General features: G+C 42.4%; 1 protein-coding gene and 1 non-coding gene across 2 annotated transcripts in view; one reads left to right on the plus strand and one right to left on the minus strand.

Annotated features, from left to right (window-relative positions):
- Positions 1 to 2,385: 2,385 nt before the first annotated feature.
- Positions 2,386 to 2,459, minus strand: TRNAT-GGU. Its single transcript has one exon. It is a non-coding gene; the product is annotated as a tRNA-Thr (tRNA).
- Positions 2,460 to 5,245: 2,786 nt separating this feature from the next.
- The window catches only part of XIRP2 (xin actin binding repeat containing 2), a 68,117-nt gene continuing 46,381 nt past the window's right edge, over positions 5,246 to 26,981 (plus strand). The window contains exon 1 of the mRNA XM_033166446.1: positions 5,246 to 5,358. The gene's annotated coding sequence lies outside the window, so the exon portion shown is untranslated. The remainder of the gene's footprint in view (positions 5,359 to 26,981) is intronic.

Genomic DNA, 26,981 nt, shown 5'->3' on the forward strand with positions numbered 1-26,981 from the left:
CAGTTTCTTAATTCAAAGAATAGATTATTTTGGTGCTTGCATGTATTTGGAAAAGTGTACATTAGGTAAATTCACCTAAAGATGCGAACTGAATCAAATTTCTCCCTCAACCCTAGGTGGGAGTTAAAATGATGGCTCTTATCTTCCCATTGCATTGTCCTTTCCCACTGAGCAGCTCCCAGTGCTGCCTGATTCAGACTTGCTGCTGCAATTCCCATCCTTCCTTGCATATATAGCTCTCACCTCTTTCTTCCATGATGCTGACTTCCATGCACAGAGGCTGCAATACAGATGTGCTTTATGTAGTGTTGGAGACACTGCTTGTGCAGAAGCATGTTTGTCACAGCAGGGCTCGAACCTTTGTACTCTGACATTCTCCATGCAAGCCTCATTCCTGGAGCATCATGACTGTGCAGCAGGAGGGCGCTGGTGTCCTCTCGTTCCTGATGGCTGCTTGTGCATTGCGCGGAGGCCATGTGTGCATAATGAGAATGTCCAGCTGCCGTGCACCAACCGGTACTTTCTATGCACAATTAGAGAGCATCATTGGCATGACTGAGGGTTGGCAGCAGAGCTTCCAGGAATGCTTGAGGGAGTGTTGGCTTTGGCACATTAGCCTTTGTTTCTGCAGCTATTTTGCTGTTGACCTTGCTATTGATTTGCTATCGGGTTGTGACATTATGTCTGTGGTAGCCCTGGCGTAGCGACTTCCCAGCATACCAAGGATCATAGGATCACCCTGTAATTTAGACAAATTAAATACTGTCAGCAAACTGTTAATTGCACACCTCCCCGGCTAATCTCGTTTGCTGCTAGCCGGAATCACGGCTGAGGAAGATAATGTATTGGAGTCCGGGAAACCAAGTTGAAATAGAACCTGAATGTTTTCATCTAGTAGAGATGGATGTTGTTAGCTTGTTGAGAGGAAGTGAAGGTTAAGCCTTTTCCTTTTTGGGAAAAAAAAACCAACAACACACCCTCAGTTATGTGGGAGTGTGGCTTCCATCAACCTTGAAATTATACTTGTTTAGAGCTTGGAAACTGTAATTGATAAACCGCAGCAGTAAGTACCAATAGCTAGCTACTGTTGGATTAACATAATTTGAAAAATGTGAATAGTCATCGATGGAGTTCACCTTGCACTTTTGTTGGCTTTATAACAATGTCATGCCCAGAGTGATTGCTCATTTATCCCAGATTGTGTGCTAGAGGACTTGGATTCTATGCCCTTGTTCCGGGGAATTTATTTCAGCGACCGATAGAAACACGTATTTCCTTAAATCTGACAAGCATTTGGAGAGCTGATGTCAGTACACACATCAGTCCTTGTCACATTGGTAAACAAGATTAGAATTCTTATTTATTATTATTTTAAACCCTCTTGCCAGACATTTTAGTTGTTTACGAGAGAGAGAGAGAGAGAGAGAGAGAGAGAGAGAGAGAGAGAGAGAGAGTCTTTTCTGTCTTATTTTATCTCTCTGGGATTTAAGTCCCACCTTTGACAGATTTATCATATTTCCCCCTTCTTTTCTTTTTTCACCATTTGGGCCTGTTCCTACCATCCTGGGTGCATCTATCAACATACAAATCCTTGAGTAAAAAAGAGAAAAAGACAGTGAAAACAAGGCTATTCCCCCCCACACACACACACTCAGGTCACAGGGTCTGTGTTCCTCGCACGATAATTGCAGCCTCCTTCCATAAATGTGTGAAAACGCTGCCATCAGGCGCCATGTGATCAATCAGCATGGATCGCTGTCCTTAATTACTTCAGGCTTTAATTGCTTTAATTGACTCAACCAAATATCTAGTGGAGGCAAAGCTGAGAAGCAATCTGCATGCTTGATGGCAGCTGGATCATACCTCTAACTTACTTGATGAATCTTAGCTGCTGTTCATATGGTTTAAATGCATGCTTACTAATTGGGGAACAAAACTGAAGTTTGCTAAGCTTCCTCCCAAAAAAGTGGGGTGGAGGGAGAGACAAACAGCTGAGACTTCCCAAAGTGTGACATCAGCGATCCTCAGATCTGGGGGCCAAACAGGGAATCAGGATTCCCTGACTGGTCCTTAGGCCACACACCCTCCTGATCCACGCTGCTTACCCAGACTGGCTTTGCAACCTCCTTGAATGTTTTCGCCTGGACTTGAGCTCTGATCATGCTTCTTGCTTGCATGGAGGGCGGAAAGAGTGGGGTGCGGAGAAGCTAGCCTAGTGTACAAAGGTAAAATCCGCATTTCATTCTCTGCCCACTTCTTCCTCTGTTCCCACCCACCATTGGTATGTTGCTCTCAGAAAGGAATCGTAGAATCATTGAATTGTAGAGTTGGAAGTGACTCTGAGGATCATTTAGTCCAAACGCCTGCAGTACAGGAATATGCAGCTGTCTTATACAGGGATCGAACCTGCAACCTTGGCCTTACCAGCGCCACACTCTAACCAACTGAGCTATCCAGGCTGCAATGTGGCCCTTGAGCTGAGAAAGGGTCCCCACCTCTGTGTTGTATGAATTGATTAGCAGAGAGGCAGTGCTGATAGGAAGCAGCTGCAATGAAAAGTAAGGTGGGTATGAAGGCATTCACTTCAAAATAAGCCAAGGATGTACAAAAGCTCCCCAAGAGAGGTGAGCATCCATGAGATGTGGTAGAGCACAAAGATGAGCAATAAGATTATAAGACAATGGTTGAGAAGGAGAGCACTACCCCTATGTATGATTGTATGTATCCATTTGTATTTCTTTCTTCTTTTAAGTATTGTAAACTGCTCAGGGAACTCTAAGTTATGAGGAAGCAGACAGATGTCATACATAAATAAGCAGGTGGTGTCTTGGCTCCGTGACATTCATGTCACTCCTAGTGGTGCAGCAGTAAAACTGCTAGCACATTTGCAGAGCTAATCAGGGTACAGTATGGTTTCAAATTGGATGGGGGACTGAATGTTGAGGTTCTTGCATTGCAGGGGATTGCACTAGATGACCCTTAAGGTCCCTTCCAACTCTACAATTTTATGATTCTATTGTTCCATAGTTTATGGAATAAGATGTCAGGAAAACTAAAGGTGGGTAGTGAGAGGTGCGGTAAGAGGCCTCTTGTTCCTATTAGCTGTTCATCTCCTTAAGGAACCTTCCTTCACTTATTCAGGGATGTGACTCACAAGCTGAGTGCAGAACTATTGAAAACTTGACTTTAAATTGAATATAGAATTGGAAATATACCAGGGTATGTAACTTGGGGGGGGGGGGATAAAATAAATGACTATTGAGGGTGGAATTGTTGTGTGTGCAGAACAAGATCAATCTGTGCAACAGGACTTTTTAAGCAGAGTTAGGTAATCAAGAATTCTAAATTTTATAAAGGACCCCCCCTATTTATTGGAGGGGTTCTAATTTGAGAACTGATAATCATCAGCCCTGCCCTGGATTATGTTCCTTGATCATGCTAATAGGTGGCAAAAAGGTGATAGATAATTTAGGGATCCAAATAAAGGCATACTTTGTCACCGTCCTGTGTGAAAATGGTGAAAGCATTTACTGGCCTGGGATCCACGCCATTGTTTTATTTTAATACTTGGTACTCATTCTCCCTTGTGTATGAAATTAGCTGCACAATAGAATTGGAAAATGTGGCTGCCCTCTTTGTGGTTAGGGGTAATTATACAGTCAACTCACTAGATGACACTTGACTTAGTTGTATTTGATGGAGTAAGACATGCCCTGTGTCAGCTCTATTCTTGCTGGAGAGAGAGACAATAAAGTTTTTGTCTAACTTTCTGACTGGTTTGCCTCTAAGCTTTCCATGATATCCTCAATGCTTAAAAGAAATGTACTAATGTACGCTTCTGCCTAGAAGCTGCAGTTTCTAACTTAGAAGATACACTTGTATGTATGCACAGAACCTCAGCTACCATCCTGATCCAGACATTTGGCTAGACTTACACAAATGGTCTTTCCTCCAAATTCCACAAATGTCTCACCTGATCGGGGTGCTCCCAATAATACGGGCAAAACTTGGGGTGACAGCTTTGGGATGTGTGGAATTCCTGTGAGGAGCTTCACTCCTTTTCTCAAAACCCTATCAACATTCCTCAGATGTTTTGACTGATGACGCTTCCTCCAGATTCAATTCATATTTCACAGTAAGCAGAATTTCATTGGTGAATCTATTATCAACCTCACACACTTGGGAATAGAGAGTTGTGATGTGGAGGTGACCAGAAAAAAATGCACTCATAGCTACTTCACTTTGAACTTGACACTTCAAGCAAGTTCTGGGACTGAGCTTTGGCTCAGGTTAAATTAAAAAAACAACAATCCCTGTTCCAGTCAGGGCCAATATCTTTTTAAAATAATGATAACAATTTTATTGAAAGTTTTTTTTAACATATTAAGCATGAAAATTCAAACTCATAAGAAAATACAAAACAGAAAATACGCAACAGAAAACAGATAGGTAAAAAGAGAATAGATAAAGAATAACTAAAAAGACTTTCTATCACATTTATGTCATGCATATCATATCATTTATCCAGACATAGAAAGGCAGACTACCGCAGCTCTCACCTGGCTGCCTACCTCTTCTCCCAGTGCTTTTTTCATGCACGTCCCCACAGTATAACATGCTACTTCCTAAAAAATATGGACTTATTGGTTTAAAAGAAACTTTTCCCTCACAAAATAACCTGCTGTATAACCTCCATTAAATAAATGGAGTAGAAATGCTAATCCAAAGCATATATATATATATATAGAGAGAGAGAGAGAGAGAGAGAGTAGAATAATAGGAGTTTAAAATAATAATTAAAATTCCCTCACAAAATAACCTGGCATGTATAAATTAAGGGAAATGGGTAGAAATGTTAATCCAAACCCCAATTGTGGGGTTGTTCCTATTTTGGTAGGATAATTGGAGTTCTTGTTTTATATAGGGGGGAAAAAACTTAAGGAGGAATGACTAGAGGGTTAGGTAAGTGAAACTTTGATTGACTGAACAAGTGCTTATGCCATGCATAGAGATATGACAAAAGGACACTCTAAGATGGCCTTTACCAACAGGTTCCTAGAGCTAGTAGTCAACTCAGGCACTGGCTCATCAGGCCTCAGCCCCTAAAAATAGGTGCCAAGTGCCATGTTCTGCATGCAGGGCTAAAATAAAACCAGCTGTCTCCATCCACTCGCTTGAGAGAAGGGAGAGGTGCGTGTTTCAGTGGAGCTGGTCTCCACTAGACTCTGTATTCAGGGGACTGGGAACTTTGTCTCACAAAGAAAACCAAGCAAAAACAAGTCTGTGTGGAGAGGACTATAAAGGTTTTTCAGCGACAAAGAGGCTGCGGTTCTCTCACAGAGTTCTGAACATTAGGAAAAGGTAAGTGGGTTGGGAATTATTCTCTGTGAGTGGGGAGCAAGACATTCCTGTGTGAGCGGTGAACAGATACTGCTTCCCTCTCAAGACATGGATTTTATGTGGAGATTTTAGTCTGCTATAGATACAGCATGACATTTATTGATACAGGGCTGAGAGGGAGTGGAGTTTAAATGTTATTTTAGAATCAACAACAACAAAATGGCCAATACTTGGAATCTCATACCACTGTGTCAACCTGTGGCAGTCACTGGCTTTGCTTTGTTAGTTTGTGCAGACTTCTAGCTGAGCTGTTGTGGACTGAGCAGGTTTGTGCACGCAAACCCCCCCCCACTGAACCACATGGATATATTTTCTGCACCTAATCATAATGATTGCAGCTGGAGATCGAAACCCAAACTGCAGCACTCCCAAGATTGCACTCCCAATTCCACTTCGTTGGAAGTAAACCTTTGGTTTGGCCTGAACAAACCCCATTGAAGTTAATAGCACCTGCTGCATGAAAATCTCTCTCTCTCTCTCTAATTCCTGAGTGCATCAGCATTTTTTTAATTAAAACAGCAACCGTCATTTTCATAGCAGCTCAAAGTACATCATAACATAATATTTAGCACAGCCTTCCTGAACCTGGTGCATTCCACATGTTTCGAAGCACAAATCTCTGACCTTTGCTGTCTGGGGCTGACAGGAGGGGACATCCAAAACATCTGGAGGGCACAAAAGTTTTGTTGTAAAGCGATAGCACACCAACTAAAGGTAGCAGTTATGACACTGTGCAAATGTAGGATTTAAGTGAGAACTGAAATTGCCATGGATGTTTAAAATCACCGGGTAGAATTCAATGTAAGAGGAATTCAGTGTGGTGGGAAATGGGGCCCTCCCCTTGTAACCACCCCCCCGGGCCTGTTCTTGGGGTGTCCCTGATGCCTGGAGCAGATTTATGGGTTGTGCAGGTGGATGAGAGGGGGGGATTCTTGTTGTGTGAGCGGACCTCACTTCATGCATTCAGGCAAGAACACAGAATGGGGGCCTAGAAGCAAAACTGGCAATTAAAAATAAGAAATACAGATCGTTTAAACAGTTTATCTTTGTTTTTGCTTGCTTTTGAATAGTGTGTGAAAAGTTTTGAACAGATCTTAGAAACTAGCACTGAAGCTAGCAGAAGTTTTATACAATAACTTTTCAAATGGCATACGGTTAGTGTTAATTTGTTTCCGGTTACATTGTCACGACAGTAATTACTGCACTGGTATGTTCTCTTGTTGTTGTTTTTTTCCTTTGGAAAGATTGGATAGTAATATTCCCAAGTATTTCATGCTAGGTAGGTGCTTTGGTTTTGGTTCTTCTGCCTCCTGATTATTTATTTCAATGGTAACCTAATACGATAAGGCATTAAATTACACATGACTTGTTCCTTCAATGAGATCACCGCCCCTAATTGTGCCATGTTGGCTAATAAGTTCACAAGGTATCCAGAAGCAATCGTCAAGCAGACTACCCCATTACTCCAGCATGTATTTAAGGACCATTACCAAGCTGCAGTCTTTATAAAAATAGACATGCTGAAAATAAAGAGGCATGTCCCTCTATCGCTAATATAAACCAACAGCTTAGTGCTTTACAATTAGCACTGTGGTGAAGATCTAGGGATTCTGACTGAAATGTTTGTGGTATTAATAGGCATTGGGTTGCTTTTCCCTACCTCCCTTACCCCCAAGAGCATTCCACTCGGACTTCAAAGTTTAATTAAACCTGAAGTTATTGCTTGTTGAACCTAGCATTCAACACAACTTCCCAACAGAATTATCCGTTTTTCATTCCAAAATCATATCTACGCTGACTTCAGCATATGGCGTTAGTATGCTCACACACACACATAGCCAGCTCAGCCCAAAATGGCACAGTCAACGTGCAATGACTGCAGAAAAAAATGGTTGCACAACTGTGCAATTAGTCCTTCTTTTTCACCATAAGCACAGCTCAAGACAACTGATCTAACAACTTTTCTACTTATTGATATTTTGCACCGATATTCTGGCCTGAAACTGAATTTTTCAAACCAGGACGGTGTAAATAAACAGGAAGGCAAAGTATTGGTTGTGGGAGGATAACCTTCAGCAGGGGAGAGAATTCCTTGCACCAGCACTACCAGCACTTTCAAAGTGCTTTCTCTCCCTGCTGGAGTGGGGAGTGGACCAGCCTTCTCCATTTCAGCAAGGAGAGCTTTTGAGAGCAGACCCTCAAAGTGTCCCTATTTTCCAGGGAAAGTCCTGGATTTACAGAAGCCATCCTGGTTTCTGATTTGATCCTGGAATGTCCTGCTTTTCCTTAGAACGTCCTTATTTTCATCGGAGAAATGTTGGAGGGTGTGGAGTTATGTGACACCCCCCCCCCCTCAGCCAAGGAGCTAAGTAAGCAGCCCTGTATAGGAAAGTATTTTATATATGCTGGAAGCTGCCCAGAGTGACTGGGGCAACCCAGTCGGATGGGTGGGGCATGAATGTTGTTGTTGAATAGTAATTACAGATGTCCCTATTTTCATTGGAGAAATGTTGGAGGGTATGTGAGAGTGAGGATTGCACTCTCCCCATTTTTTAAGTGTGTGCGAGGGAGAATGTCTGTCTGTCTTTCTCTCTCTCTCTCTCTCTCTCTCTCTCTCTCTCTCTCTCTCTCTCTCTCTTGTGTGTGTGTGTGTGTGAGAGAGAGAGAGAGAGAGAGAGACAGACAGACAGACAGACAGACAGACAGACAGAGACTATGTGCACATGAATGAATATTTGCAGGCCACACCTGCCACAAACTTCTAACATTAAGTTGCACACTTCTGCTCTAATAGTTGTTTCACATGCCTCTTATCTTAGTTCTTCTTACTCTCCCAATATCTTTCAAGTTATGTCCCCACATTGTCTAGTAGGCACTTATCTCTTTGCCACCACCCTCCCCATCGCCAGCTCCCCAAAATTTAGCATTGTTGACCATCCATGTTATATCTGAGGTTCATCTTTACTTCTGAACTTCTAAGCCCAGCCGAGGTCCTAACCAACTTCAAGGCTGCTGCCTCAGGATTGCACTGAAGCTACAGATTCAAGTTCATCCTGGGGCAGATTATTTTGGGCTGCGAGTCTATCTGCAGCTTTCAGTTTAATCAAGCAGTGCCTTGGCATCATTCGATGTCTGACATTCAAACAAGTTGTGTTGGGTTTTTTTCGCTCCTTATCACTTAAACACTTAATGTCAAATTAGCCAGGGATGAAAAGGTATGTGTAATTTGGAGGATGCTAAAATTAGACGAACAAGTAGCTTCTGAGTATTTTGAATAGATCCAGGAAAGGGACAAACAGGAAAACAGTTTGCTGAGAAACTGCAAGGATTTGCACTTTTGAAACGGGATTTTCCACTTCCTCTCTCTGTGCACTACCTAAATCTGTTCTAGGGGTTCCCCTAACCCTCCAGAGCAGATGGGGCATGTGCAAGCGGAGGACAGCAGACGTCCTGTTGCACAAACACAAATCCTTACACTGGCAGGATGGTTACTCGGTGCTACATTACATACAAACCTTGCTTTAGTACTTAAGGGGGGGGCACCTGTGAATTGGGAAAGCTGCCATTGCTTTTCTGCAGTGAGCTGTGAGAATGCACAATAACTGCAGGGTCAAAGGGTCGCAGCCATGATAATCTCAACCCATACATCAGGGGTGGGCAATGTGTGGCTCTGGGCCTGTATGCAGCTCTCTGGCTAATTTTTAAAGCCCTCTGCAAACTATCAGTTTGTGATGAAAGGCTCTGTTGCAAAAAATCAGTACACTGTCCCAGCATAGGCTTGGCTACAGGCTACAAATTCCTAAGGCATGGCAGAGCTCTACAATATATGGCTAGGTGTAAACTTACCACTCACAGGTCCTTATAATATCAGTGGAAACAGTTTGTCCTGGAGAGTATTAACCGCTTCCAATTTTAACCTGAGGATTGTCATTTGTTCAGTTTTAACTTTAATTTTAATTTTAATTTTAATTTAGGGATGCATTTTAATTGATTGATTGCTTCATTTTTATGCATATTGTATTATTAATATGATGTTAGCCACTCTGGCAGGGGAGAGCAGCGTACAAATTATTATTATTATTATTATTATTATTATTATTATTATTATTATTATTATTTGTTGTTGTTGTTCCAACACTTGACATGCCCCCTAGTCTTGGTGTTCCTGCTGATGCAGTCATCTCTGCATCCTTGGGGATAGAGATGGCGGCAACAGGGGACAGCTTGAATCCAGATCTGTCCTTAGATGCCTCCTCCAGGAAAGCTATGGGGAGACACCAAGGCCACCACACTTATGTTATGCTAGTGGTATTTGATGGCCCAGAGGTGGGTCACTCATCTGCTTAGCCCTGTCCCCAAATCCAATTCTCTGCTTCCCAAGCCATAAGGGCCCTCCCAGCATTCCTCTAGGGCTTTCCTCTGCATCAGGCTCCTCCAACTCCCCAGTCTCCTCCCACACCTGCTGCTCATCTGACCACTCTCTCCATGGTGTCTCCATGTCTCTTGACATGGACCAATTCATGTGACAAGAAGTCAGTGCTTTAGATACTCAAATGCCAATCTGCTCTAATTGTTATTATTTGAATTGTGCTATAAAACAGGCCAGGAGCCAGTTAGTTGGTTTCAGAACACCAATGTATTTTCTTTCCAGACTGTTGAAGTCAACTGTCTAGTGACTGTATTTGTACTGTGTATTTTTTTTATTAAAAAAATAGTAAATACCACAAACAAACATAAAAACCATATTCAAGACATAAATAAATGTCAAAAACAAAAGTTTTCAAAACTTGTTGAGAAATCGCACCAACCTTACACTTATTGTATTATTACCTCAAAAACTAGCTGTATTTTGAGCTAATTAAAGTTTCCAGGTATTCTTCAAAGACAGCCTTACATACAACACTTTGCAGTACTCTAACAGGGATGTTAGTTTAAGGCCGCAGTGAAGTACTCATTCCCAATTTTACTATGCCATTTGGTGGTGGTGAATTGGGAAGACATGTCTTCAGTTGGGGTGGTGGTATGGGAGATATTTAAAGGCCAGCCAAAAAAAAAAAAAAAGGCAGTGTACGATAAAATCATTAAATCATCATAAAGCTATAAAACACAAGACAAATGACTAGCACTGAATCAAATTAATTCCCTAAAAATGCTTGGAGAAACAAAAATGTTTTTCAGTAGGTGATGAAATACCAGAATTAGCAGTGCCTGCTGGAATTTAATAGGAAGAGTGTTCCAAATTGCTGGTGCCAGTTTGCTGAAAGCCTTGGCTTGCATAGAAAGCAAGAGAGCATAAAATGAGAAAGGGGACTTCTACTGGTGATCACAGCAATCTGGCCAGTGTATAAGAGACAAGGTATCCTTCAGGTAACTGGCTCCTAGGGTGTTTTAAGGGCTTTTATGCACTTTCAATAACACCTTGAATATTTTAGATACATACTTTGTAATAAAAGCAAAGATGGCGGCTATCTCCTTTTCCTCATTTAAAAAACAACAACGGCTGAAAAATGTACTTTGGATGTGGCCTTCTGTGACATTATTCCAGGTGTGTGCATTAGTTTTACTATATGTTTATTGATTTTCAAAAATGCAACTGCAAAAAGTCAACAAGGTGCACAAATCAATCAAAGGAAGAAAACAACAACCCTAGCTGTAACCATAACTGTAGCTGAGTGAAATACAGAAGTGGTTTAGATATTTATCATCTTCATCTTCACAGTTCCAGTGTATCTGAAGAAGTGTGCATGCACACGAAAGCTCATACCAAGAACAAACTTAGTTGGTCCTTAAGGTGCTACTGGAAGGATTTTTTTATCTTCATGCCTCTGAATTCAGGGATTCAAAATCTTTTGCACATGCATACAGTCATGCTCACACACATTGGAAAAGTTTATTTTCGCAAACCTTTGGCCCACTTGTAGATTGATTGATTGATTGATTGATTGAGCAAAATATAATTTCATTAAAAAGTCTGTAAGTAGTTTGCGTAAAATGCTATAAAATATACATGAAAGATTTCAATAAAAACAAACAAAAAAGAGAAACCAATGGTTTTAAAAAATGTACAAAATAAATTTTAAAAAACATGTCTAGGTAGGCTAGTTGTTACCAGAGTGCGACAGGCTATCTCTGTCCAAAGAGCTAAAGTTGCTACAGTTTACAAGATACTGTGGCTTTAGGGTCATCTGGGGTCATGACAACCTGAAATATAATTGGGGGAAGTTGGAAATGTTAGTGTTGAATATAGTATGGAAACACCAAGTGTCCTGTGGCATTCATTTCGTTCCTTGCTCATCCAGGCAGATGGAACAGATCTACCCCATATCCATTCTTTGTTTTGTTTTCCACAAGTTTTAAAAATAGTTGTGTTAAGGCGGAAAGAAATATGACCTTATGAATAATGAAAGCTGAAAATAAAAGAAGTGATTTATTTTTTCACCCTGGGTATGTGCTATAAGCTGTTCAGCATCCATGTTATGAGTCCTTCTCTCTCTCTCTCTCTCTCACACACACACCTTGGACGCATATCATTTTCCACAGAGCACCTTTGAAATATCTCCCTCAGCTTATTGGATTTGTCCAAGAAAGTTGTAATTGCCTTGTCTGTCCCAAATTGAGATGTGTCAATTTGCTTAAAAGGATTTATTTTTTTTAAAGACAAACGTTTGGCTTGATCTGATAATCTGACCTGTCATAAAACGGATCCTAAAACGGTTTATTTTGGGAGATTGCTGTGCTAGTTGCGGATCAAATGCCACCATACTGAGAGCCTTCCTCACATTCTGTCTGCCTGTGAGTTGTGCGCTAAAATTGTTGGTTGCATATTTTAATGCTGTGGGACCTCACGGGGACCTAGTTTTAAATAGAAAGGTTGTGCTTGAAGAGAAGCTTAACTGATGATGAAGAAGGCGCCTGAATTTAATCATCAGGGAATTTTGTATTTTTGTTTGCCTGCTACATGATACTTTCGCCCCATGATACTTTTTGAGGATACGCAAGCAAACCTGTGCGTGTACAAGAGAGAACAAAACCAGAAAGACCGGATAGGGGCTACAGGTACACACAGGTCCCTCTCACATGAATAAACTGATGGAAACAGTCCCCCCACCGTCAATATGGTGTCTGCTCTTCGCAATAAGCACCCTCTGCTCACTCAGAGAGATGTTTACAGTTCTTTATTTACATATGTACAGACAGCACAGTTACAATTCATGCGTCTGAATCTGACGGGTCAGATTCGGGGAATGGCTTCCTTCGACTCCTTCTCCAGCACAGTAAGCGAGGAAATCTCACTAGATGTCTCTGATCCCTGCGTTTTAACTCTCTCCTCTCCTGAGCCGAAGGCACTGTCTCTCTTCCTGTTCCTGAACTGCCTGTGTGGTGTTTGGGTTCTCCCTCAGCACTGCAGAACCTTGACACCGCTTGGCTGCTTTCTGCTTTCTGCCTTCTCCCTCTCTGCCTCTTCCGCCATTTCCTGGTCTTCCTCTTCTGACTGTTCCTGTCCTGACTCTGCTCCTCCCCCCAACCTCAGGGCGTTCCCCAGCTGTCCCGTGACACACACCCCCGAACACACAAGAACTTGCACAAAGGCCACCTATCCTACACCATTCCTTGAGTTTGCTCACATGCAGAGTGCTTTTTACCTTTCCCTCTACATTGTCTCTCCTCTCTCTAGTTCCTGTCATGTGTTTATTATGTGAAGGAAGGTCTGGCACTGGAAAGGGCAGCACTGGACTATGGCACCAGCCAGTCCCCAGCATCGTGCAGCTCCCCTTCTCCCAATGCCCACATATTGAGCATGGCTTTCTGAGCTGAGGAGGCCAGCATGCTTAGACTTCTAGTGGACCTGGAAGCATGCACAATCAGGCTTCCAGATCCCATGGAAGGCCTACTCTCAGTGCTATTTTCTAGAAAAAGAGGTGTCGGAAATCACCATGAGCACTACCCTCATTCTCTTAGAATTGCAATGGTGCCCCACCTTAGAGGTGATGGAACAGAGTTTTGGCTGGAAAGAAAGCCCTGCCTACTCTGCCCCTTTCAATCCTTGTGTGATTAGGACATGAAGCAGGCTTTTCTGTTGGCTTCCCTTGCCTCCTGCTCCTCCCTGGTTGCATGTATATATGTATGTATATATGCAGGTTTGATGGGACAGTTGTATATTCCTGCATTGCAAGGGGTTGGACTAGATCAGGCATAGGCAAAATCAGCCTTCCAGATGTTTTGAGACTACAATTCCCATAGTCCTTGACCACTGGTCCTGTTAGCTAGGGATGATGGGAGTTTTAGTCCCAAAACATCTGGAGGGCCAAGTTTGCCCATGCCTGGACTAGATGATCCTCAGGGTCTCTTCCAACTCTGTGACACCAGAGTGACACAACACAACATAACACTGTGACACCAGATGGCGCTGTGGAGGTCCGTCTTTCACCAACATGATTTCCAACTTTGAGGTTTACAATGCTTTTTTGGTTACAGGTAGGTAGCCATGTTGGTCTGCCATAGTCAAAACAAAATAAAAAATAATAATAAATTCCTTCCAGTAGCACCTTAGAGACCAACTAAGTTTGTTCTTGGTATGAGCTTTCGTGTGCATGCACACTATCATTCTGCAATGCTTTTTTGGTGTGTCTAGATCCAGCCAGGATTTTGGAGAGAATGTACCTGTGCTTATATGCATTTTTGCCTATTATACACATTTTGGCAAAGCAATTTCCTTAATATAATGCATTTTTGTTATGCTATGGTTGCTAACATATGCATTTTTTATGCACACTTTGCCTCAGCATGTGCATTTGTGTAACATTAGTTGACTGGAGAACTGCCTTGCAAAATTCATGAGTTTCAAAGGACAGTAGTGTTTTGGTTTGAGTATATATATTTTTTGGAAGGTGCAAATTAGGGAGGTTCACCTTTAACCACAAACTCATTTCTTCCCTTATCTCTATGCATTATGTACATAATTAAATTATGGAGGTGAGGGTGAAAACATGGGGAGAGAATGTGCACTCCCTGCCAAGGTTCATTTGCACAGTGTTATTTTCCACTGACTTCCATGGGCAGATGGCAGACTAAGGCCACTGTGTCCAAGGCTGAGTTTTCTAATCTCACAACCACATGAGCAAATCTAAAGTCTGTTGCAATTTGGCCGCCGTCAAAAAGAAATCTTTATGTTTAGTGGGGTGGGGTAAAGTTTTCAGACACAAATAAATATTGCCTTTCACTGTGCTGCAATAATGGAAACATTCAACTTCTGGCAGGGAACGGAATTGGCGCAAAGCCCGATAGGTACGTGTTTTGCTTTCCATACAAACAGTTTTGTAGTTTTAATCTTCACTTGCTCATGTGCCACCTTTCGGAGGATTTTTGGCAGTAAGTTTGATTGTGTTATAGGAGGTTCAGAGGTTCAAAGCAGCCTTCTATTTTTAATCTGCCTGGGGAGTTTAATTCCCATTCTTTCATGCCTTATAAGTGCTGCAAAGATAATTACTTAAGTGATATTCCCGGCACATGTTTTCTGCTCTGGCTTTAAAGAGGTGAAGCAGAGCACACCTTATATGATACAAACTGCTATCAAAACACAGCAACATACCCTCCAAGTGTCCCTATTTTCCAGGGACAATCCTGGAATTACCAAAAGACATCCTGGCTCCTGATTTGATCCTGGAATGTCCCTAATTTCCCTGCCAGCACTGCTGCCACCGAACTCGGGGAGAAGGATGAGCCACTACTTGTCTCAAGCAGGGGCAGCAGTGGCAATGACATCTGCAAGGGAACATCCCATGGCCTTTCCATGGCCGCCACTGTTGGCCTCCACCTTTGGGCAGCTTGTTGCGGAGAACGGGTGAAGAGAAGGAGAGGCTGCTACCACCGGGGACCAACCCAATGTGACACACTGGCTCTGAGGGGCAGGCAGAGACCACCTTGGGTGGGAAGGAGGGGGGGGGGAAGTGGAGCGAAGCGCAAGGAGTCTGGATTTCTTTAAGAAGTGCATCCACATCTAATCTGGCCCTTTCCTGAAACTTATTTATTGCTTTTCGTTCAGTAAATCTACAAAAGAATGAAGTAAAATAAAATCAGGATTAAGGGGTTTTTTCCCTGGACATGTGTGCTGTGTCCGATTTGTGTCGCGGTGGTGGAAATGCTCTGTGGCAGCGGACGAGCCAAAAATGGGGGGTCGAGGAGGGTCAGTTGTGGGGAGTGAGAAATGTCCCTATTTTCATCTGTGGAATGTTGGGAGGTATGCAACACACATGTGCATGTGATTACTCTCAATATGCAAACTCAGCCCTCCAGATGTTTTGGGACTACAATTCCCATCATCCCTAGCTAACAGGACCGATGGTCAGGGATGATGGGAACTGTAGTCTCAAAACATCTGGAGGGCCGAGTTTGCCTATGCCTGGTTTAGGTTAACCGTAGTTCATTGTTGTAGCGTATATCATCCATGAGCACCCTCCCTTAAATAAAACCTGTTTAGGATGGAGGTAATGGAGAATTTAGTTGCAGCAATATATATGGAGCACAAGACCTTTGCTCTTGAAGTTGGCTCCCAAAGTTGTTTTAAGTGCAGGTCAGCTGTACCTCTTCCAGACAGAATAATCCGCATGCATTTGTTCACTTGTGCATTTATCACACTTAGAAAGATTGCACATTTAAAACTGCTCATTGACTAGGGCAAAGACTGTATAATTAAAAGAAAAGGGAAACTGGAAAGAATAAAGGAGGGCAGGGGCAAAAGGTAAGCTTAGCTGCTCTCAGGTTTATCTGCCATCATGAAGAGGGAGAATATAGATTTCCCTGAACAGGAAAGGTAATTTTTGTGAGGGCAAAAACCAATCAACTCCTTCCTAATCCTTATCTTTCCTTGAACATGCTTGTCAAGGGCAGTCTGTTCAGAATGGAAAAGCAGCCATAAAGCCCTGCCATTTGAAACAACTGTTGCGTTGCCATGCAAAGACCATTGCAAATGGGTCTCATCTGCAGATTTAATGACAGAGTTTGGTTGGTTCTCATGGGATCGATGTTGGCAGTGAAGCTCTCAGGAACCTCAAAGATGTGGCCACCATCTAACATAGTTTCTGTCTCTGAGTTATCTGAAACAGGTAAGCACAGGCATAGGCAAACTCCAGCCCTCCAGATGTATTGAGACTACCATTCCCATCATCCCTGACCACTGGTCCTGTTAGCTGGGGGGTGGGGTGGGAGTTGTAGTTCCAAAACTCCAGGAGTTTGCCTATGCCTGGGTAAGCATTTAGCAAGAGCAAGGGCCTTCCTATCTCCACCATCCGCCATCATGATGTGACGTCAGAAACTGCACTTTGCATCTTCCAACTTCCTTGGGGTTTTTAAAAGGACAAAAGCTGTTCCTCTGTCAGAAAACAAAAATAGGGTTCCCTCTAAGATGTCAGTTATCCACTCTGCCCCAAGAATTGACAAGCTTCTCACAAATGTGCCCCCACCTCCCTCAAATGGTTTGGTCTCAGCTGATAAACATGATAGCTTGGCAAGTAGTCTCAGGTGTCCTTGCAGGGACATTTGTACAGAATGTCAGGTTTGCATTCATTAACTTAGAAAAGGTGATTTCGATGCTTTAAAAAAACGTTGTTGCACTGGGAAATAATTTCAGAGTGAGTCAGGCAGATTTTGAGAACCGCAAGGCTGTCAGAAAGGGAGCAGTGACATTTCAATGGCAAGAAGTAAGACACACGCTCTCTGCTTTTTACTCCTCTGTCTCGCTCTCTTGCTCCCCCTCTCCTTCCATTTGAATTAAACTGTAGCCTACACTTCTAGGCTCTCGCATACCTTATAGGTTGGGTTACCCATGAGGTTGAATATTTCAGCATGTCCCACTTTATGTGCAATTTGAGTGCACCCACCTCTATAAACCCTTTCCCAGCAGTTCTTCTGTCAGATTCTGTTACTTCTCTAGGCTTAATTTATGAAAGGGGGAAAGAAAAGGAAGCTGCTATGAGAGCACTTAAGGCAGGAAATTATTAAAGCAGGAGAGTACCCCTGTTGCACTAGCAAAGCCCTCGTTATGGATCGGTCTATATTGATTGTGACATCATATCTTTCTGGAAGTTATAGCTGAGTAATTCAGATGTAGTTATTATAAGGCTGAGAGACTGACTTGATGGGAGGCAAAATCCATTCTAATTCTTGCTTCGCACCCAACACGTCCAATTTTCATTGGTTCCATTTATAATAATAAATACCCCTCATTAAGCTGAGAATGGTATGGCAACATTATTTAATATGTGTGCAATTATGAGGCATAGAAAACAAATGCCGGGAAAAACATAATCACAATTTACATATTAAAGATGAATCATAGCACTCTTCAAACGCCTTTATTAGTTGGAGTTCATGGGGTGTTGTTGTTTTTTTTATGTTGCACGCTGATGTATTCTTCCAAAGGGTTTCCCCCATTATTTCACTTATATGTGTTCTGCAATGGCATGTAAAATGAGACCAGGTTCTTTTATTTTTATTATTTCTAGGTAATTGCAATATGTGAAAAGAAATGTATTAAAGCATAGCTAAAATAAGCACCCAAGTCTTCCCCCCCCTTCAAATCCAATAGCCCATTGATTTGGGCGGCATAATTTGGGCAGGAAGGCCCATGTCCAAAAAACGTCTTGACTTTCCTTCTCCCTTTGTATGCCTTTATTCCATTCATAAATGAAATTGCTAATTGTGCATACTGCATATTGATTGAAGAGGAAGCAGATTTCAAGTGGTCTAAAATAGTCCTTTTAGCAACTACAATGCCCTTAACAGTAAATGCCTGTTGGACTACTGGGAAATGCCCAGATGCTGGTATATATCTCAGGAGGAGTTCTTTAAAATTAAATTACATGATGTCAGAAGCATCAGATTAAATGCGTTTTGAAATTTAGAACAAAAGCAACAGACCGTTGTGAACACCCACAACATAGGAATTAAATTAACCTCCTGATAGATTGTTATAAGAACCTTCCCACTCACCCCATTCCTAAACTAATGGAATAATCTAGGCTTCTTCTAGCAACTTTCACATGGGCTAGGGTGCTCTGCTGATTAGCAGTTTTCTTTTCTTCTAACCTCTCCAAAATACTACACCTAACATTTTTTGGGTGGTTTTAAAGTGTCGTAATTATTGCAGTCTGAGGATGTGGACAAGCTGTTTGAAGAGGTTTGGACAACCACCTTTGCCCATCTTGGCTTCTTAGAACTAGCTGTAGGAGGTTGACAGGGTGGGTCCAGGGTGTGATGAATGCTTTCCTGGAGAAGGAGACTGTGGTGTGCCCCCTCCCTTAAGGTCTCCCTGGACCCAGAAGTGTTAAACAACTAATGTCAATTGTCAAATATCCCCTTTGGGGGCAAAATGCTTGAGAAGGTGGGAGTGGACCGGCTTCAGACATGCTTGGAGGAAGTTGATTACTTGGGTCACCTCCAGTCAGGCCTCAGACCTGGTCATAACACTGAAACTGCCTTTATCACCCAGTCAGGAGAAGGATGGGGAGAGTGTGACCCTACTTGTTTCCCCTCAATCTTTCAGTAGCTTTTGATCCTTGGTATCTTTCCAGAGCACCTCAGGAATGGGGGGACTGGTGGCACTGTACTTCAGTGGTTCCACTCCTATTTCCTTGCCATTTCCAGGAAGCTTCCGTGAAGGAAGCGAAAGATCCATTTGCTTGGGAGAAAGAATTCGGACAACACCTGCAGATGAAACAGGAAGGACTGTGTGTTGTTGCCAAGAGAAATAATCATGGTCTAATCACTTATAAGCACTTTATAAATTTGTTGAAATGTACAAAATCCTCTTGTTACTTCATACTTTTCAGCATTTCTCTGATAAAAATAGGGACATCCTATTCCATAATAATAATAATAATAATTTTATTTATACCCCGCCCATCTAAAAGGATTCCCCTAGCCACTCTGGGCAGCTTCCAACATATACATAAACATATATATATATAACCTTCCCTGTACAGGACTGCAAATGTCTTCTAAAGAGTATATAGTTACTTATCTCCTTGGCTCGGGAGTTGCATAACAATACCTGCCAGCATTTATCCGATGAAAATATGGACGTCCTAAGGAAATGCGAGGTGCTCCAGGATCAAGTCAGAAACCAGGACGGCTTCTGTAAATCTGGGACTCTCCCTGGAAAATGGGGACACTTGGAGGGTCCCGTATATTTAATGTCATAATATAATCCCAGAAAGTCATGAAAAGATAAGTAGATCCAGTGGTAATCATAATCAATGCAAAAAAAATACAGATACAGTGGTGCCTCGCTAGACGAAAATAATTCGTTCTGCGAGTATTTTCGTCTAGCGATTTTTTCGTCTAGCAAAGCACCAATGCAAATAGCGGTTTTCGCTAGATGGAAAAAAAAAATTCGTCTTGCGAGGCAGCCCCATAGACTTTTTCGTCTTGCAGGGCAGCCTTCCGCTAGACGAATGCCTTCATCTAGCGAGTTTTTCGTCTAGCGAGGCACCACTGTAGCTGTGTTAGGCCATTGTGTGTGTATGGAGCGGGGAGGGGGGAATAAAAAAAGTAACAGTGGTGTAATACTTTCCTTAGGACCTACGACAAGGACGGAGTGTAGTGAGCAAGCTTTTGCGCCCACATTTCTTCATCCAGCTGGGCATTAAGCAAATATCAAATAAAACTTTTTAAAAAGCGGTGGGGGAAAGGATGAGAAAACTGGGTATGAAGGAAAAGGCCCAGACTGCTGTCCATTCTTGCAGTCTTAAGATGGTGCACATGAAGTCTTATGCGAACTATCAGTGCAATCCTATGCATGTCTAGTAAGAAAAAAGGTCCATTTTGCTCAATGGGCTTTCTCCCAGCACTAATTAAATTAGATCATGATGTATGCAAAAGAGCTTTCAGGTTCACCAAAGGTTACTAGGACATCATGGCTGTTTCCCTTTCAAAAATATAAAAACCAGCAATATTATTCCACATTTGCTAATTGCTGAACCTTTCAAGCACTCTGGGTGCTATCAAACAAAGTTTTTCCATTAGCTCAAGGATACTTGGTTGTGCAATGAAACTTCTTCATCTCCTCTTTCTGTGCTCCTCCTGTCTGTTCTGTGGTTCCCTCAACTGTCTGGACCAGATTTTTTTTTTGGGGGGGGGGTCACGTGAGAAGGGGAGGGGGAGTTCTGTTGTGCAGGTGAAAATCTTTGCACAAATGGAACTATTTTGTTGGATGCCTCTGTCTGCCCACACATCAACGAAAGTGGAAGAATCCCAAGATTGTAACAAGAGGCTGCATTCAGGACACAGTGTGTTCGGCCTGAGAGCTGTACATTATTGCCTGCATTAACCCTTCGCCCCACCAAGATGCTCAAAGGTTAGCACAGTATGTCCACGTGGGAATTGATAGCAAGGCAGCATTTCAATCAATACAGAATTGCTGGCTGAACACTTCCCATTTTCTAGAGGAAAACATCCTGTTCGCAGAAGTTTGTGTGTTGCCAAATCAAAGTTTCCAAGCGGCGTAAAGCTTGCCCGCACAGGAACGGTGCAATTTTTATGAGGTAAACTTGGGGGAGGTGGGTGGTTGATTCTCTACAGAGAGATTATTAATAAGCCAGAGGATGTTCACAACTTATTTTCTTCATCCCTGCATACACCAACAGCGAAGATATTCATGGTGATGCTTTTAAGGCATCCTTTCAATTATAAATGATTCTCTTAGCCTGGCAAGGGAATCGGGAAAATGCCAACAGAAAAGACTGCTGGGTACTTGTTTGTGAATGGAGACATTTCTGAGGTGCTAGAGATGGCTGCGTATACATCTCTCTGTACTCCTGGATCAAGCAGCATATATTAGTTTCACAGAGTAAGTCAAAGGAAGCAAGAGTTTGGGCAGAGTTCTGCTCTACCTGTTTTGCATTTCTTTATCTCTCCCACTTGCTGTCTCTCTCACATACACACATAGCCAGCATTCAACAGCAATCCGTACTTTGCATGAATATGCTGTTTAGAAACTAAACCATGACCCAGTGCTCAAGTTAGAACAGATATTGTAGATGGGCTCTTAATGAAATTCACATTCCCCCACCCCTTAAATGTTCCCATTTTTTATTTTTTATTTTACAAAATCGTGCTCCTTTCATCTGTTACCTTCTAAAAACAGTAGCTAAGAAGGCTTTCAGAAAAAGGGTATGGGAGACAGGCTGGGGGTGGGTAGTGGAGCTTTAATTGGATCACCGCTGTGGATAGCCACAGCTAGCAGCCCATAAGACAGGAGCAAGGATTAAAAATGGACATTATTTTTGTTTAATATACAGCAGTGGATTCCTCTCCAGTCAACTGAAGCAAATGCTCTTCCAGTAATTCTCAAAGGAAGTGGGTTGTTTTTTTTTTTTTTGGTGGGCTTACAATTATTATCTTTTTAGTACATTCTCTTCTCCTTAGACCTAATACAGAAGAAAGGGGGAAGAGCTATGCAGATGACTGCTGTTTATTAACAACCAGCATGACTTTGCCAAAAGGAAATTGCTACATGTGTAATGTTTTACGGGCCATCAGAACAGCCTATTCCTCCAGTAACTGTAGGGGAAGACTCCACCTGCTGGTGTGTTTCTGAGTACTACTGCACTCCGATGTGGCTTTAATGCACATTCAAAGCATATTCTTTCCCTCAAAGAATTGTGGACACTGTAAGTTTACCCCTCACAGATCAACAGTTCCCAGCATCCCTTAACAAACTACATTTCCTAGAATTATTGGGGAGGGGGGAAAGTGTTCTGAATGTGCTTTAGTTAAGAGCATAGTGTGTACCCACAGCATGAGAAACAGCTATTTCATAGCACTAACCAACTGTGGGGAAATTGACCTTGCTGCTTCTAAGCACAGACCTCCAAGTGTCCCTATTTTCCAGGGACAATCCTGGATTTACAGAAGCTGTACCAGTTTCTCATTTGATCTGAGAATGTCCTGCTTTTCCTTAGGATATTCCTATTTTCATTGGAGAAATGTTGGAAGGTATGCGGCCTCCCCCCCCCCCCCACAAGCCAAGAAGATAAGTAACTATACAACCTTTAGAAGACATCTGAAGGCAGCCCTTTATAGGGAAGTTTTAAAATGTTTAATGTTTTATTATATGTTGGAAGCTGCCCAGAATGGCTGGGGCACCCCAGTCAGATGGGCAGGGTGTGAATAATAAAATTATTATTATTATTTATTATTATTTTGAATAATATTTTCATTGGAGAAATGATAGGCCTTTATCACAAGGAAGGTTTACTGCTCTACACCAGCTGTGTTTCAACCGTAGCAGAATGAAGGACTTTGGGATACAGTACTTAGAAAATCTGGTTTTCTAAGTAAAGGGGTATTTGACCTTGCAGCTCTGCTCTCTAAGCCTTCAGCAAATGAAGTCCTTGCTCTCCTTTCTTTCTGGGTTCTACCACACAGCAGAATGACAAATATATTTTAGGGTACACTTTAGGGACTGCTTTGCACTGCTGTAGTGCATCATGCACTCCCAGCTACATAAAAGCAGGGTTGAGGAAGATTTATTCTGTCAATATTGCTGCATTTCCTTGGGTTTTTTGTTTTTGTTTTGTTTTGTTTGCTGGCATGTTAGCGGTGGGCAGGGCCTGAACCCAAGATGGGTGAGCCACCCATTGCCCCGCTCTTTGACACTCCATTCTGCTGTTACACTCATGAGTCTCTTATGGACTTCGCACTGACATATGCTTAGCTATTTTGAGTGTTGAATTCAAGGGGCTCTGGGCCTGATCCAGCAGGGACTTTCTTGCATTATGAGAAAAAAAGGTGTAACTGAGTTCACTGGATTTCAATTCAGACTTAGGGATTAATTATATTCCTCGTTATGATAGCAGCCATATCAAAGATGTGGTGAATAATCAAAACTTCATGTTAACAGCCTCATGCAACTTTCCCATTGAGTCATCACAAGCATTAATCTGCTACTCTTTAAAGCAGTATTTCTAGGTAGGTGCGTTTAAAACAGCAACAGCACAGAGGTGTGTTTTTCTCCAGCTGTAGGTTTGTCTCCAGCTTCTGCCATCCAGGCACACCACAGCTGGCAGCAGGATAAAAAGAAACGAGTTTATAGGAAACCACAGGGAGCAATGCTAACTGTATCACCTTCAACTCTCTAAGAAAGAAACTGTTGTCTGGCTTTAGCCCCTATTGCTTTGTTCTGTCCCTTGCTCATTATATATATAAAAAATCAACCCAGAAATATTAGTAAGCTATTTTAAGAACCAATGAAAAATCTTGCAAATTCTCACTGCTAAGCTAAGTTAGTATTCTGGTAATAGTAACAAAGGCATTATAGGGGACGTGCCACACACAGCCTAAGAGTTCGAAAAGGAATTCACTGCTCATGGTATATGGACACACATTTCATGTAAACTTGGGGCTGGGGGTGGGGCAGGGAATCTATTTGTATCTTAAGAACATAAAGAAAAGCCCTGCTGGATCAGGGTCATCTAAGTCTAGTCTTTGTTTCTGTTTTTATTATGTATTTTGTGTGTTTTATATTGTTGTTACTGGATGTGGGTGGCGCTGTGGTCTAAACCACTGAGCCATTTGGGCTTGCTGATCAGAAGGTCAGTGGTTCGAATCCTCGTGACAAAGTGAGCTCCCATTGCTCTGTCCCAGCTCCTGCCAACCTAGCAGTTCAAAAGCTCGCCAGTGCAAGTAGATAAATAGGTACCACTGTGGCAGGAAGGGAAACAGCGTTTCCGTGCACTCTGGTTTCTTTCACAGTGTTCTGTTGCGCCAAAGGGGCTTAGTCATGTTGGTCATATGACCCAGAAAGCTGTCTGTGGACAAACGCCAGCTCCCTCAGCCTGAAAACAAGATGAGCGCTACAACCTCATTGTCACCTTTGACTGGACTTAACCATCCAGGGGTCCTTTACCTTTACCTTATTGTCCTTTATTGGGATAATATGTTTTATATTGTAATTTTATGTTGTGAAGTGCCAAGATCTACGGGTATAGGGCAACATACAAAATTAATGCAATAATAATAATACCTTGTTTCCCACTCTTGTGCTTTGATGCTGGAGGTGATGCATAGTGCTCAGGACTAGTAATCCTTGGAAGAGCTGCTTCTATGAAATACTTTCCCAATTCCAACCATTACTTGCTATTTGAATATAACAAGTGGAAGTGAGAATAAGAAAGAACGAAATAGCAGTACTTGTTCTTGAATGCAATTGCCTGTTCTCTGTGAGTGAGCAGCCTGAAAGGTTTTCAGGATACTCTTTCCTGACGGAAATAGAACAGCTCATATGAAACCATGTTTACATTCTACAATGGGCATAACTAAATGACAAGAAAATAAGAAATGTTTTGAGTACTATAATACTAATACTAGTCCTATAGGCTGTCACTGCCGGTGGGAGAGGGAGTTCATGTCATTCTTACTGTGGGAACCTGTATGTACCCAAAGTCAAGCTTTGCAGATCTTGGTTTAATGTCTCATTGCAACCTTTAAAAAAAAGCTTGACCAGGCCCATCTCAGCCATAGAGGCTACTAGCGCAACGCGCCAGGGCGCCACGGCCTAGAGGGCGCCTCAGCCCTGCCCCGCCCGCCGGGCCAGGCTGGGTCTGCCATGCCCGCCGTGCCGGCCTCACCATGCCGGCCTCACTGTGCTGCACCATGCCCGCCATGCCACGCCACGCCACCGCCTGCCGTGCCCGCCGGAGCGTGAGGGGCGCCGGAGGGATCTTCGCACCACGGCGCAAGATACTCTTAAGACGGCCCTGAGCTTGACCCTTCTGCATACTCTAACACAGTGTTTCTCAAACTTGGTTCTTCAGCTGCTGTCAGACTACAACTCCAATCATCCCTAACCGCTGGTCCTGCTAGTTAGGGGTGATGGGAGTTGTAGTCCAACAACAGCTGGGGACCCAAGTTTGAGAAACGCTGCTCTAACATTTGTGTGACTGGCTTCTCAAGCATATGTGGGTTTTCAGCATTTGTGTAGTAGTGAGACCAAGATTTCCTTCCTCCTTGCTCACTGGTGTCTCAACTCATGCCATCCTGTATGAAGCACCACCATGTCTCTGGAGTTATTGTTGTAAAGTTGTGTTCTAAGAAATAAAACTTTCAAAAGGACAGGGTTATAAAGTGAGGCTGAAAATGACTGAGAGCCTGAAAATCCTAGCAAACTCATGAATCTCATCAGCTGTGCATGGAGAGTCAGTGACAATTTCCCGGCCTCACATCCCCTACTGTGATCGAAGCGGAAGGAACAAACACCAATAAAAATGTAAGAACTTTTAAAGCAAAGCAGTGCTGGTAACAAATCACGATTACATCACCTGCAAGCCTTATAGGCTCCAATCCAATGCTCTGTGAACAAGTTCCGTTGAATTCAGTGGGGTTTATTTCTGAGTAGACACATGCTGGATTGTGCTTACAGAGTCGAATGGAAGGTGCATGAAAATGGGGCTGTTCTTTCTGGAACATTAAGTGCATAAATTGATCCTAAATGGTGTTTGGCTCCATAGTCTTTTGTGATTTTGCTCATTTCAGTCGCACGCTTGGAAAAGTGTGAATGTATGGTTGAAATCAACAAGCATAGGTGTAATACATAGGAATATTTTTTTGGTCAAATTTACAAACGCTGAGTTTCCTTTTCCCCTCTGCTGAAAAGGTTATATTGTAGCCCAGCTAAGAGCTCAATAAAATGGTTGTTAAGCTCATTATGCTGCAAATAAAAAAGCATATTATGACAAGAAAATGCACATATTTGACAGGAATAATTTCATTAATTGCCAGTTGGAAGGAAAATTACTGACCTGGTTTTGCGGCTAATAGAGGAAGTAATTTATGTTTTGCGTTTTCACAAGAAGTTTTACAGAACTAAGGGGACAACCTGAGGGCTTGGGAGTAGTCAGCCCCTACACAGTGACTTCATTTTGCAGTACTTCAAGGGAGGTCAAAATAATTAATTATTGTGAAGGATTTATCACAGTCGTGCAGGCAAAATAATTAATAGTAAAAGACTGAATTATGGAGATCACATTCATAGAATCATAGAATTGTAGAGTTGGAAGGGACCCCAAGGGTCATCAAGTCCATTATTGTATTGTTGCACACCACCCCTATAGCTGAGCAGAGCAAGATTCCCAAGTGCTCCTCAGGGTTTGTATTTTGTTTGGAAATGAGGCACAGTGGAGACTGCAGTGTCTTTATAATTTATGGTTTATTTTCACATATATACAACCTGAGCCTACGATGGAGGGGTTCACAGCATTACAACTCCAAGAAGGTCTTGTTTCTCCCTTTGCTACAACCTCTGATTATCTAGATTTTCCCTCTTTTCTAGCACGAAGCTTTCTAACCTTAATCAGTTTCTGGAACTGGTGTTACCCCTATCCTGCTTTCCCATTCAGTAGGTGTTGAACACCCTTGAGAATCCAAGGGAAGGTTCCTGGCACAAGGAAAACCAATAGGTGCCTCCTGTTCATTCATAGCTGCCACATGCAGCATTAAAAACATGTATTTAAACATTTATAACCCATATTTCCATTGCAAGGCCGGCTTACATCATAGGAAAGCAGCCTGGTAAGCATATCATAAAT

This window comes from Lacerta agilis, chromosome 1 (assembly GCF_009819535.1).
Source record: "Lacerta agilis isolate rLacAgi1 chromosome 1, rLacAgi1.pri, whole genome shotgun sequence".
NCBI lineage: Eukaryota > Metazoa > Chordata > Lepidosauria > Squamata > Lacertidae > Lacerta > Lacerta agilis.